The sequence below is a fragment of the Pelophylax lessonae genome (assembly GCF_965119305.1).
Source record: "Pelophylax lessonae genome assembly, chromosome: 7".
NCBI classification, from domain to species: Eukaryota; Metazoa; Chordata; class Amphibia; order Anura; family Ranidae; genus Pelophylax; species Pelophylax lessonae.
In genome coordinates this window covers 69211518-69228892 of record NC_138774.1, presented here as the reverse complement: position 1 = coordinate 69228892, position 17375 = coordinate 69211518, and the positions used below count along the sequence as shown (strand labels likewise).

Below are 17375 nucleotides of genomic sequence, written 5' to 3'. Positions count from 1 at the left end.
TATCCCCAAAGTTGGGGGCTTTGCGGTAAATGAAGGGAGGGTTGGTTGGAAGGACTGGACCTAGTACCCGATCTTTTAGAAGCATAGGCCAATGCTTCTTAAAAATTGCCTCGACATTCCTGTAATCACTTGAAAAGTCTGAGAGGAAACTCCATTCTTTCACATTATCTACAGACTTGGTTTTATTCTTTAAAACCTCTGATCTAGGCAACTCAAGAATCTTTTTAATCTCTAGATCCAGCTTATCTTCTTCATACCCTTTTTGAAGGAACCTCTCTTTAATAACTGCTGATTATGTCATAAAATCGTCATCAAACGTGCAGTTACGCTTAACCCTCATGAGTTGGCCCCTGAGAATGTTCTTCAACCATGTGGGGTGGTGGCCACTCATGATTGAAAGGTAACTGTTACGATCCGTTTGTTTAAAATAGACCTTTGTTGCAAACCCTTTAAAATGTCTAAAAATAGTCACATCTAAAAATTGTATGCTTGTCCTGTCCCAATGGAATTCCAACTTGATGTTGTTGGAATTCGAATTCAAATGGGACATAAATAGTAACAGAGATTCTTCAGAGCCTTCCCATATGAACAGGATATCATCAATGAACCGTTTATAGTAACGTAGTTCATTTTTTTGTTGATTAAATACAAATTTGTCCTCCCATTCGGCCATAAAGATGTTCGCCAAGCTGGGAGGAAATTTCGCTCCCATGGCGACACCTGTCTTTTCACTAAAAAAACAATCCTGAAACCAAAAATAATTGTGGGAGAGACAAAAATCTAGCGCTTTATGGATGAATCTCTTTTGCTCAAAGGGTATCTCGTCCCTCTTACTCAAAGCCCAATTAAGGGCCAACAGAGCATCATCATGCTGGATGATGGTATAGAGCGAGGACACGTCGGCCGTCACTAGGAAGGCCGACGAGTCCTCGCTCAATAACACATCATCCAGCGATATCAACAGATCTTTTGTGTCCTTCAGAAAGGCTCTCGTGGTCAACACACTGGGTTGGAGAAATTTGTCAAGATATTGGCCTAAGCTAGCGGTCACAGACCCGATCCCATTAACAATAGGGCGGGCTGGAGGACAATCCACGTCCTTATGTATTTTTGGGAGCGTGTATATTGTGGGAATCCTACACACGCTCGGGGTCAGATATCTTTTCTCCTTCTTTGTTAAGGCATATGTCCTATAACCGAACTCAACCAGGTTTTTTAGTTTCTCATCAAACCTAGATGTCGGATCGGCAGATAGCTTGATATAGGTATTCTCATCATTCAGCATGCTGGACAATTGTTGGTGGTAGAAGCTTTTATCAAGTATCACCACTCCCCCTCCCTTGTCCGCTGGTCTGATAACGATTTCTTTCCTTTTTTCTAAGGATTCAAGACCTTCTGTGATATGCCTCATGCTATTCTGAATTTTTTTGGTGTTGGGTATTAATTCTTGCAAATCATCAAGAACTGAATTTTTAAAGACTTCCACATAATGATTGTTATTAACTTGGGGGTTCATGATAGATTTGTTTTTTAGACCACTATTCAACATAGACCCCCCACTCACATTACTCACAGAGGTGATGGGGTTATTCAAAAAGTGCTTTTTCATGTTCAATTTTCTAATGTACTTATGAGTATCGATGTACACGTTAAATTTATTAACGGCCCGTTTTGGTGCACATTTTAATCCCTGGTCCAGCACGTATAGTTCTTTCTGAGTCAGTTCAACTTGGCTCAGATTAAAGATCCCTTGATTTAGAGTTCCCTTCTCCTTTTTCTTGTGCTGGACCCTTCGTCCAGCTCTGACTCCTCTTCTTGTGTGTTGTTTTCTACCGGTCGTCCTGGTCCCCCTAGGTGTGGGTGTGGGAAGGGGCGGCATCTCCCCCGTCCCCTCCCTCTCCCTAAAAAAGGCCCATTCCTTGAAGATATATAAATATATGTATGTGTGTATATACACCACTATACACAAGTTCAGATGTTTTGCCTGCCTCAAAAGAACCCAAAAAAATGCCAAAAAAAACGCTAGCGTCAAAAAAAAAATGCCCAGGTGTGTTTTTGCTGGCATTTTTTGGGGGTTTTTGGAGGCAGGCAAAACATCAGAACTTGTGCACAGTACCACTATACACAAGTTCAGTTTTTCCTGACTGCAAAGAACCCAAAAAAATGCCTGCTATTAAACCGGCAAGGTGTGAAAACTCCTGTGCTGAAAGTGTTCTAATACAAACAATCTTTTTTTTTATGGTTCTGGACATGCTACAGAGCTGAAACTTCACATGTACACTTTTTAGACCCCCCAGATACGAAATCCAAAGTAAAAATCAAAAAATCTCTTTTTTTTAATTTTTTTTTTAATATTTCAATAATTGGCTTTTTTATCAAAAATGACAATTTTTAAGAACTTTTTTGTGTGATTTTGTGTCTGGGGGGTCTAAAAAGTGTACCTGTGAAGTTTCAGCTCTGTAGCATGTTCAGAACCAGAAAAAAAAGATCATATAGGTGTAAAAGGAGGGTCCCACATCCCTGTTCTACTGAAAAATTATCTTTTTTTTTTGTCATGGTTCTGGACATGCTACAGAGCTGAAACTTCACATGCACACCTTTTAGACCCCGCCAGATACTAAATCTCTCTTTTTTTTTTTCAATAATTGGCTTTTGTATCAAAAATTACAATTTTTAAGAACTTTTTTTTGTGTGATTAATAGTTAATGGGGCATGACCCAGAACCCTATGGACTTTTTAGGGGCATTTATTGGGTTTTAGGGCTTAAAAATTGTGTTTTTTGATTACCGAAGTTCGGGTCCCATTGATTTCAATGGGGTTCTAAAAATCCGGGCCGAACTTTCGGGAAGTTCGGATGTTCTGGCCGAACCGAACTTTTCAAAAGTTCGATCATTCCTAGTCATAAATACAATGACATTGTCAGCATACAATCCTAATTTATGGGTACAACCTCAGATTTGCAACCTGGTCAGTCTGTATTAGTGTAGGGATGTGCATTGACATGCATTCAGGGAGTATTTTTGCGTACATTTTAAGGTCTGCTTTAAGGAGCGATATGGGTTTGTAGTTGGCTGGTTGGTCGTGGGGCTTACCATGTTTTGGTATGGTGACAATGAGGGCCTCTAAGGACTCTTTTGGGATGTTGCCCGTTCTTATAGTGTGACTGAATGATTTGCATAGGTATGGCATTAGGACGTCTGCAAATGTCCTAGAGTATTCATTGCAGTAGCTATCTGGCCCTGGGACTTTGTGTGGAGGAAGTGATTGGATTGCTTTTAGGATCTCTGCTTCATGTAATGGAGCATTAAGCTCCTCTAGTTGGCCCATTGTGAGGGCAGGTAGTTGTAACAAATCGAGGAATTGTGAAATTTTGGTAGGATCATGGCTGGGGGACTCTGTAGGGGCATTCAAATTATACAGGGGTTCCTAAAATTCTTTAAAGAAATTGGCGATGTCTGTGGAGTTACTGACCCTTAGTCCTTGGGCTGTATGCATGTAAGGAGTTTTGGATGCAGCGAGTTTGTGTTTCACCTGCTTGGCTAAAAGGGCGGCAGGCCTTTTCCTGTAAGCATGCCAATTTACACTCAGACGTTTGATGTGAAAGTCGAAGGAAGCATGTAAGAAAGTGTGGAGTTCCTCTCAATGTTTGCGTAAGCAGGTAGTGTCTGAGTTGTTAGGAGAGATTTTGTTTGGTTTTTTAAGAATTTGGATCTGCTCAAGAAAACTGTTATATTTCTCAGCTCGTATACGTTTCTCACATATATTGTATGATGTATATCTCCAATAATGTGCAAACAAAAATTGTTTTTTTTTTTTTTTTTCCTTGCACGTGATTGGGTATTCTTTGCAAAGTGAAGCTTTACCTCATTTACTAAGCTCTGGAACAAAGTGCACACTCAATTTCTCTTTAGTAAATCAACCCCTTTGTATTTTGTGAATGGGTTCCCAGAATGGGTTGGCACAGTGGATACATGCAACTCTGCAGCTGCTGAAGGTCCAACATCGAAGCACCAGAAGAATAGCAATAGTTGATCCCCCGGTGCTCAGGAAAAGTGTCAATTGTAAAGTAAAAAGGTAAGTCCAAGTAGTTTAAACAAGAAAAATAACCCTCGATGTGACCACTAGGGACACAGCGATTAAATCAACAGCCCCTGGATGGGAAAACCATGGAAATTGAGGTGAGGAAAACCTGTCTAAGCAGTCAAATGGATGTCGGGTGGAAACAGTTGGTTGCCAGGTTTCAACAAGCCATGAAAATTAATTCAGCCAAAAAGCATCATAAACTAAGGAGCAAAAAAATGATTAATGATACACATGAAAAACAGATAAAAAATGAAGAGTGGGTAGCTCAAAATGCAGGGAACAGGAGTGTGTAATGAACAGAATGCAGGGAACAGGAGTGTGTAAAGCAAAGTATGAGTCAGGAGTAGGGTTGAGCGAACACCTAGATGTCCGTGTTCGACGGGTTCGGCCGAACTTTAAAAAAAAGTCCGGGTCCGTGTCCCGGACTTTTACCGAACTTTTCCCGGACACCGAACCCCATTGAAGTCAATGGGGACCCGAACTTTAAGGCACTAAAATGGCTCTAAAACACCAAAGGAAAGGGCTAGAGTGCTGCAAATGGCAGCAAAACGTAATTAAGAGCATGGCAAGTGCTCTGCAAACAAATGTGGATAGGGAAATAACTTAAAACAACAAAAAAAAAACAGAAAAATAAAACAATGTTCTTCTTCATCTCTGAAGGACGAGGCCCATATGGAGTAGGAGGGAGGTTGAGGTGGTGGTGGATGTGGCGGTGACATAGGCGTGCGCACAGGGTGTGCTGGGTGTGCCTGGGCACACCCTAATCACCTAGGGCACATAGCATTGCCAGTGAGGAGATGGGAAAGATCTCCCTGGGACCTGCTCTGCTCTATTTCTCCTTGCCTACAGGTACATGGCCCCGATACATTACTCTCCCTGCTGGCAAACACATGCATGTGTATTTCAACTTTGGGGTGCACACCTTAATGCAATAGGCTGCGCACACCTATGGGCGGTGTAGGTGGAAGCGGCGGTGGAGGAGGACCAGGGCCGGATTAACAGCATCATGGGCTTGGTGCTGAGGATTTTGAAGGGCCTTAAGGGCTGTGCCTTGCCATGCACCCAGAGGAGGAAGGGTGCAGCCATGCATGCCTAATTCAACATGGGATGCTGTCTCTGAAGCCCATAAACACATCCATGCATCGCCAACTGTCCCTCCTTGTCCGGCCTTCACGCTGTGTGGGGAGGTTCTGAGGGTGCTGCCTGGGGAAGCGAGCATAGAAGCCAGACTTCTGTGTTTACAAGTGACAGAAGAGCGGTAACAGTGAATATGGCCAACCCGGGGCCTATATAAAAGGTAGGGGCCTGGAGCTGCAGCTCCAATAGCCCCTACATTAATCTGGCCCTGAGGAGGAGGACGAGGTAGCCAACACTGCTTCTTTTCAAAAATTTTAAATGAGGGTACACCCCAAAAGAGTGAGAAAGAGCAAAAATGGAACAATGGGTGGGTAAGGTCGGTATCCATTGCTATTCTGCATAAGGTACGGAAAAGTCCCGTGGGATCCATGCCTGGTTCATTTTAATGAACGTGAGCTTGTCCACATTGTCTCTGGACAGGCGGCTGCGCTTGTCTGTTATAACGCCCCCAGCCGTGCTAAATACCCGTTCAGATAATACACTGGCTGCAGGGCACGCCAGCACCTCCAAGGCGTAAAGGGCAAGCTCAGGCCATGTGCCCAATTTGGAGACCCAGAAGTTGAAGGGGGCAGACCCGTCATTCACTACATGTAGGCGTGTGCACACATACTGCTCCACCATGTTGGTAAAATGCTGCCTCCTGCTAAGACGTTCCATCTGAGCTGCTGGTGCTGCTGTTTGTTGTGGCGTGCTGACAAAGCTTTTCCACATTTCGGCCATGCTAACCCTGCCTTCTGAGGTGCTGGCGGTGCCCTGGTTGCGTTGGCGACCTCCTCCTCCTCCTCCTCTGCCTTGTGCTTCCACTGTGGCCCCGCTGTCAGATGGGAATGCCAGCAGCATGGCGTCTACCAGCGTGCGCTTGTACTCGCGCATCTTGCGATCGCGCTCCAGTGAGTGAATTAAGGACGGTACGTTGTCCTTGTAACGGGGATCCAGCAGCGTGGCCACCCAGTAATCAGCACAAGTTAGAATGTGGGCAACTCGGCGGTCGTTGTGGAGACACTGCAGCATGTAATCGCTCATGTGTGCCAGGCTGCCCAGAGGCGACGAAAGGCTGTCCTCTGTGGGAGGTGTATCGTCCGTGTCCTCTGTATCCCCCCAGCCACGCACCAGTGATGGCCATGAGCTGGCCTGGGTGCCACCCTGCTGTGAACATGGTTCCATCTCCTCCTCCAGCTCCTCCTCCTCCTCATCCTCCTCATCCTCCAGAACTGTGCCCCTGCTGGACAATTGCGTCCCTGGCGTTTGCGTGTGCAGGAACCCACCCTCGGAGCCCCTTGCGAATGACTGCCCTGAAAGCCTTGGAAATGTTACCTCTTCATCCTCCTCCTCCTCCTCATCCTGTGCCACATCCTCTTCCATCATCGCCCGAATTGTTTTTTCAAGGAGGCATAGAAGTGGGATAGTTAAGCTGAGAACGGCGTCATTGCCACTGGCCATGTTGGTGGAGTACTCAAAACAGCGCAACAAGGCACACAGGTCTCGCATGGAGGCCCAGTTATTGGTGGTGAAGTGGTGCTGTTCCGCAGAGCGACTCACGCGTGCGTGCTGCAGCTGAAACTCCACTATGGCCTGCTGCTGCTCGCACAGTCTTTCCAGCATGTGCAAGGTGGAGTTCCACCTTGTGGGCACGTCACATATGAGGCGGTGAGCGGGAAGGCCGAAGTTACGCTGCAGCGCTGCCAGGCGAGCAGCAGCAGGGTGAGAACGCCGAAAGTGCGCACAAACGGCCCGCACTTTCTGCAGCAGCTCTGACATATCGGGGTAGTTTTTAAGGAACCTCTGCACCACCAAATTCAGCACATGCGCCAGGCAAGGGATGTGCGTCAAACCGGCTAGGCCCAGAGCTGCTATGAGATTTCGCCCGTTATCACACACCACCAGGCCGGGCTTGAGGCTCGCTGGCAGCAACCACTCATTTGTCTGCTGTTCCATGCTCCTCCACAACTCCTGCGCGGTGTGTGGTTTGTCCCCCAAACAGGCAAGTTGTAAAACTGCCTGCTGTCGTTTACCCCTGGCCGTGCTGAAGTTGGTGGTGAAGGTGTTACGCTGTCCGGATGAGGAGGCGGTAGAGGATGAGGAAGCGGAGTAGGAGGAGTTACGAACAGGAGGCAAACTGAAGCGCCCTGCAATCCTCGGTGGTGGAAGGACATGCGCCAAATTGCTATCCGCCTCAGGCCCATCCGCCACTGCATTTACCCAGTGTGCCGTTAGGGAGATATAACGCCCCTGACCGTGCTTACTGGTCCACGTATCCGTAGTTAGGTGGACCTTGGCACAGATGGCGTTGCGCAGTGCACACCTGATATTTTCCCCCACTTGGTTGTGCAGGGAAGGGATGGCTTGCCTGGAAAAGTAGTGGCGGCTGGGCACGACGTACTGTGGGACAGCCACCGACATAAGGTTTTTAAAACTGTGCGTCTCCACCAGACGGAATGACAGCATTTCAAAGGCCAATAATTTTGAAATGCTGGCATTCAGGGCCAGGGATCGCGGGTGGGTAGCGGGGTACTTCCTCTTCCTCTCAAGTGTTTGGGAGATGGAAAGCTGAACGCTTCCACGGGACATTGTGGAGATGGTTGTTGGTGACCCAGGTGGTGGTGTTGCTGACAGATCGTCTGTTTGCGGGGTGGCAGGTGCCGGTATCACTACAGATGTGGCTGGAGCGGCCGAGACTGCAGCAGAAGAGGAAGCAGGATGAGCCAGAGACGTTTCTTGGTTTTGAAGGTGTGTACTCCACTGCAGCTCGTGCTTTGCACTTAGATGCCTGATCATGCAGGTTGTGCTCAGGTTGAGAAGGTTCATGCCTCGCTTCAAGCTCTGATTGCACAGGGTGCAAACCACTCGTGTCCTGTCATCAGCACATTTTCTAAAGAACTTCCACGCTAGAGAACTCCTTTGAGCTGACTTTGGTGCGCTCGTTCCCTTGCTGCGTTGGGCAGTAGCGGGCGTAGTGTCTAGGGCACGGCCGCTCCGCTTCTGCACCCTGCTCCCTCTTCTGCTGTGCTTGTGGCTCTGTGCGACCACCGCCTCTTCCTCCAAACTACTCAGGTCACCTGCATGACGTTCATTCCATGTGGGGTCGAGGACCTCATCGTCCTCCACATCATCTTCCACCCAGTCTTCACCACTGCCCTCCTTGTCGGTCTCCACAATGCTGAACGCCGCAGCAGTTGGCACCTGCGTTTCGTCATCATCGGAGACGTGCTGCGATGATCCTTGCATGTACTCATCTTGAGAAATAAGTGGTTGGGCATCGCTGCACTCAATCTCTTCCACTTCTGGGGCAGGGCTAGGTGGATGGCCCTGGGAAACCCTGCTGACAGAGTCCTCAAAAAGAATAAGAGACTGCTGTATGGCTTGGGGCTCAGACTGCTGGCCTGATTTGCAAGGGGGTGAGGTGAAAGACGGTTGGACATTGGCTGCAGGTGCCAACTCTGACCTTTCTGCAGTAGACTGGGTGGGAGACAATGTGAAGGAACTGGAGGCACTGTCAGCAGCAAACCAATCTACTATCGCCTCAACTTGTTCTGGCCTCATCACTTCTAGGGGCGTTTGATGCCCTACCAAATACTGATGCAGGTTCTGTCGCCTACTCACACTTGAGGAAGGTGTTTCACTTGTGCGTGTAGCTGGCACAGATCGACCATGTCCTCTCCTTGCAACAGGAGCTCTACCAGCAGCACCACGACCCAGGCCACGGCCCTTATTTGACGGTCTCCTCATATTTCTGTAATTTAAGATCTTGCCCTAGAAAGGTTTTTATTGAATAGCGGAATAGAAAATATGATCCAAAAAAAGTGTATGTATATCACACGTACACAACCACACTAGGCCCCAATTACTATTGTTTGTACCCCTAAAAGGCTAGATGAGGAGTAGGGGGAGTATGGAACAGGCAGCACCCTCAAACCTTCAGAAGTATGAGATGAACCCCAACAACTTGGAAAGGTGGATCTCTCTCACACGTACCGACACAGACTATCCCGCAATTCAATTGATCCTCAAAGGTTTTTATTGAATAGCGGAATAGGAAATATGATCAAAAAAAGTGTATGTATCTCGCACGTACACAACCACACTAGGCCCCAATTACTATTGTTTGTACCCCTAAAAGGCTAGATGAGGAGTAGGGGGGGTATGGAACAGGCAGCACCCTCAAACCTTCAGAAGTATGAGATGAACCCCAACAACTTGGAAAGGTGGATCTCTCTCACACGTACCGACACAGACTATCCCGCAATTCAATTGATCCTCAAAGGTTTTTATTGAATAGCGGAATAGGAAATATGATCAAAAAAAGTGTATGTATCTCGCACGTACACAACCACACTAGGCCCCAATTACTATTGTTTGTACCCCTAAAAGGCTAGATGAGGAGTAGGGGGGGTATGGAACAGGCAGCACCCTCAAACCTTCAGAAGTATGAGATGAACCCCAACAACTTGGAAAGGTGGATCTCTCTCACACGTACCGACACAGACTATCCCGCAATTCAATTGATCCTCAAAGGTTTTTATTGAATAGCGGAATAGGAAATATGATCAAAAAAAGTGTATGTATCTCGCACGTACACAACCACACTAGGCCCCAATTACTATTGTTTGTACCCCTAAAAGGCTAGATGAGGAGTAGGGGGAGTATGGAACAGGCAGCACCCTCAAACCTTCAGAAGTATGAGATGAACCCCAACAACTTGGAAAGGTGGATCTCTCTCACACGTACCAACACAGACTATCCCCCAATTTAACTGATCCCCAAAGGTTTTTGATTAAATAGCGGAATAGAAAATATGATCCAAAAAAAGTGTATGTATATCACACGTACACAACCACACTAGGCCCCAATTACTATTGTTTGTACCCCTAAAAGGCTAGATGAGGAGTAGGGGGAGTATGGAACAGGCAGCACCCTCAAACCTTCAGAAGTATGAGATGAACCCCAACAACTTGGAAAGGTGGATCTCTCTCACACGTACCGACACAGACTATCCCGCAATTCAATTGATCCTCAAAGGTTTTTATTGAATAGCGGAATAGAAAATATGATCCCAAAAAAGTGTATGTATATCACACGTACACAACCACACTAGGCCCCAATTACTATTGTTTGTACCCCTAAAAGGCTAGGAGTAGGGGGAGTATGGAACAGGCAGCACCCTCAAACCTTCAGAAGTATGAGATGAACCCCAACAACTTGGAAAGGTGGATCTCTCTCACACGTACCAACACAGACTATCCCCCAATTTAACTGATCCCCAAAGGTTTTTGATTAAATAGCGGAATAGAAAATATGATCCCAAAAAAGTGTATGTATATCACACGTACACAACCACACTAGGCCCCAATTACTATTGTTTGTACCCCTAAAAGGCTAGGAGTAGGGGGAGTATGGAACAGGCAGCACCCTCAAACCTTCAGAAGTATGAGATGAACCCCAACAACTTGGAAAGGTGGATCTCTCTCACACGTACCAACACAGACTATCCCCCAATTTAACTGATCCCCAAAGGTTTTTGATTAAATAGCGGAATAGAAAATATGATCCAAAAAAAGTGTATGTATATCACACGTACACAACCACACTAGGCCCCAATTACTATTGTTTGAACCCCTAAAAGGCTAGGAGTAGGGGGAGTATGGAACAGGCAGCACCCTCAAACCTTCAGAAGTATGAGATGAACCCCAACAACTTGGAAAGGTGGATCTCTCTCACACGTACCAACACAGACTATCCCCCAATTTAACTGATCCCCAAAGGTTTTTGATTAAATAGCGGAATAGAAAATATGATCCCAAAAAAGTGTATGTATATCACACGTACACAACCACACTAGGCCCCAATTACTATTGTTTGTACCCCTAAAAGGCTAGGAGTAGGGGGAGTATGGAACAGGCAGCACCCTCAAACCTTCAGAAGTATGAGATGAACCCCAACAACTTGGAAAGGTGGATCTCTCTCACACGTACCAACACAGACTATCCCCCAATTTAACTGATCCCCAAAGGTTTTTGATTAAATAGCGGAATAGAAAATATGATCCCAAAAAAGTGTATGTATATCACACGTACACAACCACACTAGGCCCCAATTACTATTGTTTGTACCCCTAAAAGGCTAGGAGTAGGGGGAGTATGGAACAGGCAGCACCCTCAAACCTTCAGAAGTATGAGATGAACCCCAACAACTTGGAAAGGTGGATCTCTCTCACACGTACCAACACAGACTATCCCCCAATTTAACTGATCCCCAAAGGTTTTTGATTAAATAGCGGAATAGAAAATATGATCCAAAAAAAGTGTATGTATATCACACGTACACAACCACACTAGGCCCCAATTACTATTGTTTGTACCCCTAAAAGGCTAGATGAGGAGTAGGGGGAGTATGGAACAGGCAGCACCCTCAAACCTTCAGAAGTATGAGATGAACCCCAACAACTTGGAAAGGTGGATCTCTCTCACACGTACCGACACAGACTATCCCGCAATTCAATTGATCCTCAAAGGTTTTTATTGAATAGCGGAATAGGAAATATGATCAAAAAAAGTGTATGTATCTCGCACGTACACAACCACACTAGGCCCCAATTACTATTGTTTGTACCCCTAAAAGGCTAGATGAGGAGTAGGGGGGGTATGGAACAGGCAGCACCCTCAAACCTTCAGAAGTATGAGATGAACCCCAACAACTTGGAAAGGTGGATCTCTCTCACACGTACCGACACAGACTATCCCGCAATTCAATTGATCCTCAAAGGTTTTTATTGAATAGCGGAATAGGAAATATGATCAAAAAAAGTGTATGTATCTCGCACGTACACAACCACACTAGGCCCCAATTACTATTGTTTGTACCCCTAAAAGGCTAGGAGTAGGGGGAGTATGGAACAGGCAGCACCCTCAAACCTTCAGAAGTATGAGATGAACCCCAACAACTTGGAAAGGTGGATCTCTCTCACACGTACCAACACAGACTATCCCCCAATTTAACTGATCCCCAAAGGTTTTTGATTAAATAGCGGAATAGAAAATATGATCCCAAAAAAGTGTATGTATATCACACGTACACAACCACACTAGGCCCCAATTACTATTGTTTGTACCCCTAAAAGGCTAGGAGTAGGGGGAGTATGGAACAGGCAGCACCCTCAAACCTTCAGAAGTATGAGATGAACCCCAACAACTTGGAAAGGTGGATCTCTCTCACACGTACCAACACAGACTATCCCCCAATTTAACTGATCCCCAAAGGTTTTTGATTAAATAGCGGAATAGAAAATATGATCCCAAAAAAGTGTATGTATATCACACGTACACAACCACACTAGGCCCCAATTACTATTGTTTGTACCCCTAAAAGGCTAGGAGTAGGGGGAGTATGGAACAGGCAGCACCCTCAAACCTTCAGAAGTATGAGATGAACCCCAACAACTTGGAAAGGTGGATCTCTCTCACACGTACCAACACAGACTATCCCCCAATTTAACTGATCCCCAGAGGTTTTTGATTAAATAGCGGAATAGAAAATATGATCCCAAAAAAGTGTATGTATATCACACGTACACAACCACACTAGGCCCCAATTACTATTGTTTGTACCCCTAAAAGGCTAGGAGTAGGGGGAGTATGGAACAGGCAGCACCCTCAAACCTTCAGAAGTATGAGATGAACCCCAACAACTTGGAAAGGTGGATCTCTCTCACACGTACCAACACAGACTATCCCCCAATTTAACTGATCCCCAAAGGTTTTTGATTAAATAGCGGAATAGAAAATATGATCCCAAAAAAGTGTATGTATATCACACGTACACAACCACACTAGGCCCCAATTACTATTGTTTGTACCCCTAAAAGGCTAGGAGTAGGGGGAGTATGGAACAGGCAGCACCCTCAAACCTTCAGAAGTATGAGATGAACCCCAACAACTTGGAAAGGTGGATCTCTCTCACACGTACCAACACAGACTATCCCCCAATTTAACTGATCCCCAAAGGTTTTTGATTAAATAGCGGAATAGAAAATATGATCCCAAAAAAGTGTATGTATATCACACGTACACAACCACACTAGGCCCCAATTACTATTGTTTGTACCCCTAAAAGGCTAGGAGTAGGGGGAGTATGGAACAGGCAGCACCCTCAAACCTTCAGAAGTATGAGATGAACCCCAACAACTTGGAAAGGTGGATCTCTCTCACACGTACCAACACAGACTATCCCCCAATTTAACTGATCCCCAAAGGTTTTTGATTAAATAGCGGAATAGAAAATATGATCCCAAAAAAGTGTATGTATATCACACGTACACAACCACACTAGGCCCCAATTACTATTGTTTGTACCCCTAAAAGGCTAGGAGTAGGGGGAGTATGGAACAGGCAGCACCCTCAAACCTTCAGAAGTATGAGATGAACCCCAACAACTTGGAAAGGTGGATCTCTCTCACACGTACCAACACAGACTATCCCCCAATTTAACTGATCCCCAAAGGTTTTTGATTAAATAGCGGAATAGAAAATATGATCCCAAAAAAGTGTATGTATATCACACGTACACAACCACACTAGGCCCCAATTACTATTGTTTGTACCCCTAAAAGGCTAGATGAGGAGTAGGGGGAGTATGGAACAGGCAGCACCCTCAAACCTTCAGAAGTATGAGATTGTGTTCACTGTACCCCACAAAGATTGAGTTCACTGCACCCCACAATGATTGTGTTCACTGCACCCCACAAAGATTGTGTTCACTGCACCTCACAAAGATTGTGTTCACTGTACCGCCCAAAGATTGTGTTCACTGCACCCCACAAAGATTCTGTTCACTGTACCCCACAAAGATTGTGTTCACTGCACCCCACAAAGATTGTGTTCACTGCACCCCAAAAAGGATGTTGTTCACTGCACCCCAAAAAGGATGTTGTTCACTCCACCCCAAAAAGATTGTGTTCACTGCACCCCACAAAGATTGTGTTCACTGCACCCCAAAAAGATTGTGTTCACTGCACCCCAAAAATGATTTTGTTCACTGCACCCCAAAAAGGATTTTGTTCACTGCACCCCAAAAAGGATGTTGTTCACTCCACCCCAAAAAGATTGTGTTCACTGCACCCCAAAAAGATTGTGTTCACTGCACCCCACAAAGGATTTTGTTCACTGCACCCCAAAAAGATTGTGTTCACTGCACCCCAAAAAGGATGTTGTTCACTGCACCCCAAAAAGGATTTTGTTCACTGCACCCCAAAAAGATTGTGTTCACTGCACCCCACAAAGGATTTTGTTCACTGCACCCCACAAAGATTGTGTTCACTGCACACCAAAAAGGATTGTGTTCACTGCACTTCAAAAAGATTTTGTTCACTGCACCCCAAAAAGATTGTGTTCACTGCAGCCCAAAAAGATTGTGTTCACTGCAGCCCAAAAAGATTGTGTTCACTGCAGCCCAAAAAGATTGTGTTCACTGCAGCCCAAAAAGATTGTGTTCACTGCAGCTCACACACAGAAAAATGGATGTGGATCACTGACACCTGCCTATCTCCAATCCCACACCACACAGCAATATCGATTGTAGTTTGTAGAACACAGTTTCCCTAAAATTCAGCAGACTCTGTCCCTAACAGGATTGAGAAGAGATCGTAGATCAGGATTGAGTGCAGACCCCACCCCCCACACAGCAATATCGATTGTAGTTTGTAGAAGACACTGACCCTATAATTCAGCAGACTCTATCCCTAAAATGCCTACAACTCGCCCTGCCTAAACACTCCGACCTGTCCCTCAATTCTATCCGGACACAAATGGTTTTTTCCTGCCTATCTTTCCCTAATCAGCAGCCAGCACGTTGATGTGTGCTCTGTCCCTGAATCTAAGCAGCATAATGACGCCGCTGCGGCTGCCTCGAACTTATAAAGACTTGGTCACATGCTTCAGACGGCCAATCACAGCTACTGAGACATTTGCAGGCATGGCTGGGATGGCTTAAGGCACACCAGTTAAACGATTGTTGATTGGCTGTTGAAAGCCCGCCATGAAAAGAGCGCCAAAGCATGCAAAACCCGGAAATAAAACGACCGAACACGGATTTTTACCCGAACATACAGTAAAGTGTCCGTGTCCGTGTTCGGGTACAAAAAATCCAATTATTCGGTACGAACACGAATAATACAGTCCGTGTTCGCTCAACACTAGTCAGGAGTACAAAATAAAGAGTGCAGGAGTCAGGGGTGTGTAATGCACAGTGTAGGGGTAAGGGAAGTGCAAAATCCCCCCCACCTTACCCTTTCAGCAAACAATTCCACTTCATCCTCTCCAAAAACAAGCCAGCACTAATTTGCACATTCACCCCCCAGTACTAATCCTTTCTCCCCATCCCAGAACAAATCTTTCCATGCAAATCCCCCCTCCCAACACAAATCTTCTTCCCCCTTTCGCAGCACAAGTCCTCATCCACCTTCCCCAAATCCCCAGTCTCAGCACAATTCCCCCTTTTTCCCTATCCTAGCACTTATCCCTATGCCACTCAGTTCCCCCTCACAGTACAAATCCTCCTTTCCCCCAGTTCCCCTCCTAGAATAAATCCTCTTCCACTCCCCTAATACTCTGTCTCTCTGCACAACTTCCATTCCAGTACAAATCTTCTTTCCCCCTAATCCCCCTTCCCAGCAAAACAAATCTCCCCCCCCCCCCAATTTCTTCTCCCAACAAAAATTGTCTCCCCCCCTCAAGAACAAATCCCCCCACCCCCCTATCCCTCTTCTAGCACAGATCCTTCTCCTCCCAGCAAAAGTCCTTTTCCCTCTTCTCAGCACAAATCTTCTTCCATCCCCCACTCCCTCAGCGTTTTATGCTCATTTCCCGAACCACATTAAAAACGCACTGCAGTCCTGCAGCGGATGTCAATGTTAACTTAATGAAACCCCAAATGCCGGTCACAAATGCAGTGCATTTGCCTGCACCAGATTGAATGGTACAGTAATACAATGCGATCTGGTTGCTGTGCATTTTTTTGCATGCAGTACTTTTGGTGCAGTCTGGCATGATTTCAGCCCATTCAAAAGAATGGGCTGAAATTGCACTGCACCCAGGTCACATGTGAATTGCACAGGACGAGCAGTGCGTTCCTGTGTGATTGATGGTGTGAACAAGTCCTGTGTCCTGGAGCCAAGTACAAGTTTCGGCCCTTGGCTCCACTAAGTTGCCTGGCGGGGGGACACTAGTTTGGGCACCTGGGGCAATTGCACCACATCTCTTGTGGGAAGCCTGGGTTGTCACTTTTGTGGCAGCCAGAATCTCTTTGATTTGTGGGAGGGTAAAGGATTTGTGCTAGAGGGCGCTTTGTTAGGGGAGAAGACTTTTGCTGGGGGGGGGGGGGTGGATTTCATATCCAACCCCCCTTCTAGCACAAGTCCTCTCCAATCGAAAAGTATCCCTTAGAACATATCCTCTCCCCTCCTCCAAGTGAACTTTGTAAATTTCCCCCCTTCCCCATGTCCCTTCCTCTGCAAGTCTCATGTATATGTTACAGACCTCAGATCAGCTGCACACACAGAGCGGTTTTCCCTTCTTCCCGCCTCTATCACCTGTCTATGTACCGGAAAACATCACAGCAGAAGGAGGAGGTAGCGCATTCAGTGCGCTCAGCTATGCACTGTGTCAGAGGTAGCCAGCAGGGAGAAACGCCGGCTGTTATACAAAGCTTTGCTTGGGGTGTGCAGGACCCGACACCCCACACAAGACAGGGCAGGTAGTAACTGGTGCCCGCGCCAGTGTGCCCCTGCTGGGCGAGTCAATGGAACTTTTTCCGGCACTGGGCTCCAATCTGGGACTCAGCCTTGATTCACCTAGACTCTGGGACATACATCAAATCCTGGGACAGTCCCAGCAAATCAGGGACAGTTGGGAGGATAATGCTAGGGGCCAGTGTGGTGCACAATTTATTGCATTGCACTGCTCCCCTTTTTTTTTTGTATGAGTTTTATTTGAAGTATACAAAACATACACTTCATTCACTACAATGTTCAGCAGAACACTGTGGTGCACTGCCTGATATTTCAGTGCAATTCGGGCCAGTGAGCTGCGATAAAATGCAGCAAGTCTGCAATTTATCACAGCCTGCCTGCATTTTATTGCACCACGTTGCAGCACAGCACTAGGTTG

At 46.2% G+C, this 17375-nt stretch overlaps 1 protein-coding gene across 1 annotated transcript in view; it reads left to right on the top strand.

Moving 5' to 3' along the window:
- Positions 1 to 17375, top strand: part of LOC309559467 (cytochrome P450 2G1-like) — a 110724-nt gene that overhangs the window by 21474 nt on the left and 71875 nt on the right. The window lies entirely within an intron of this gene.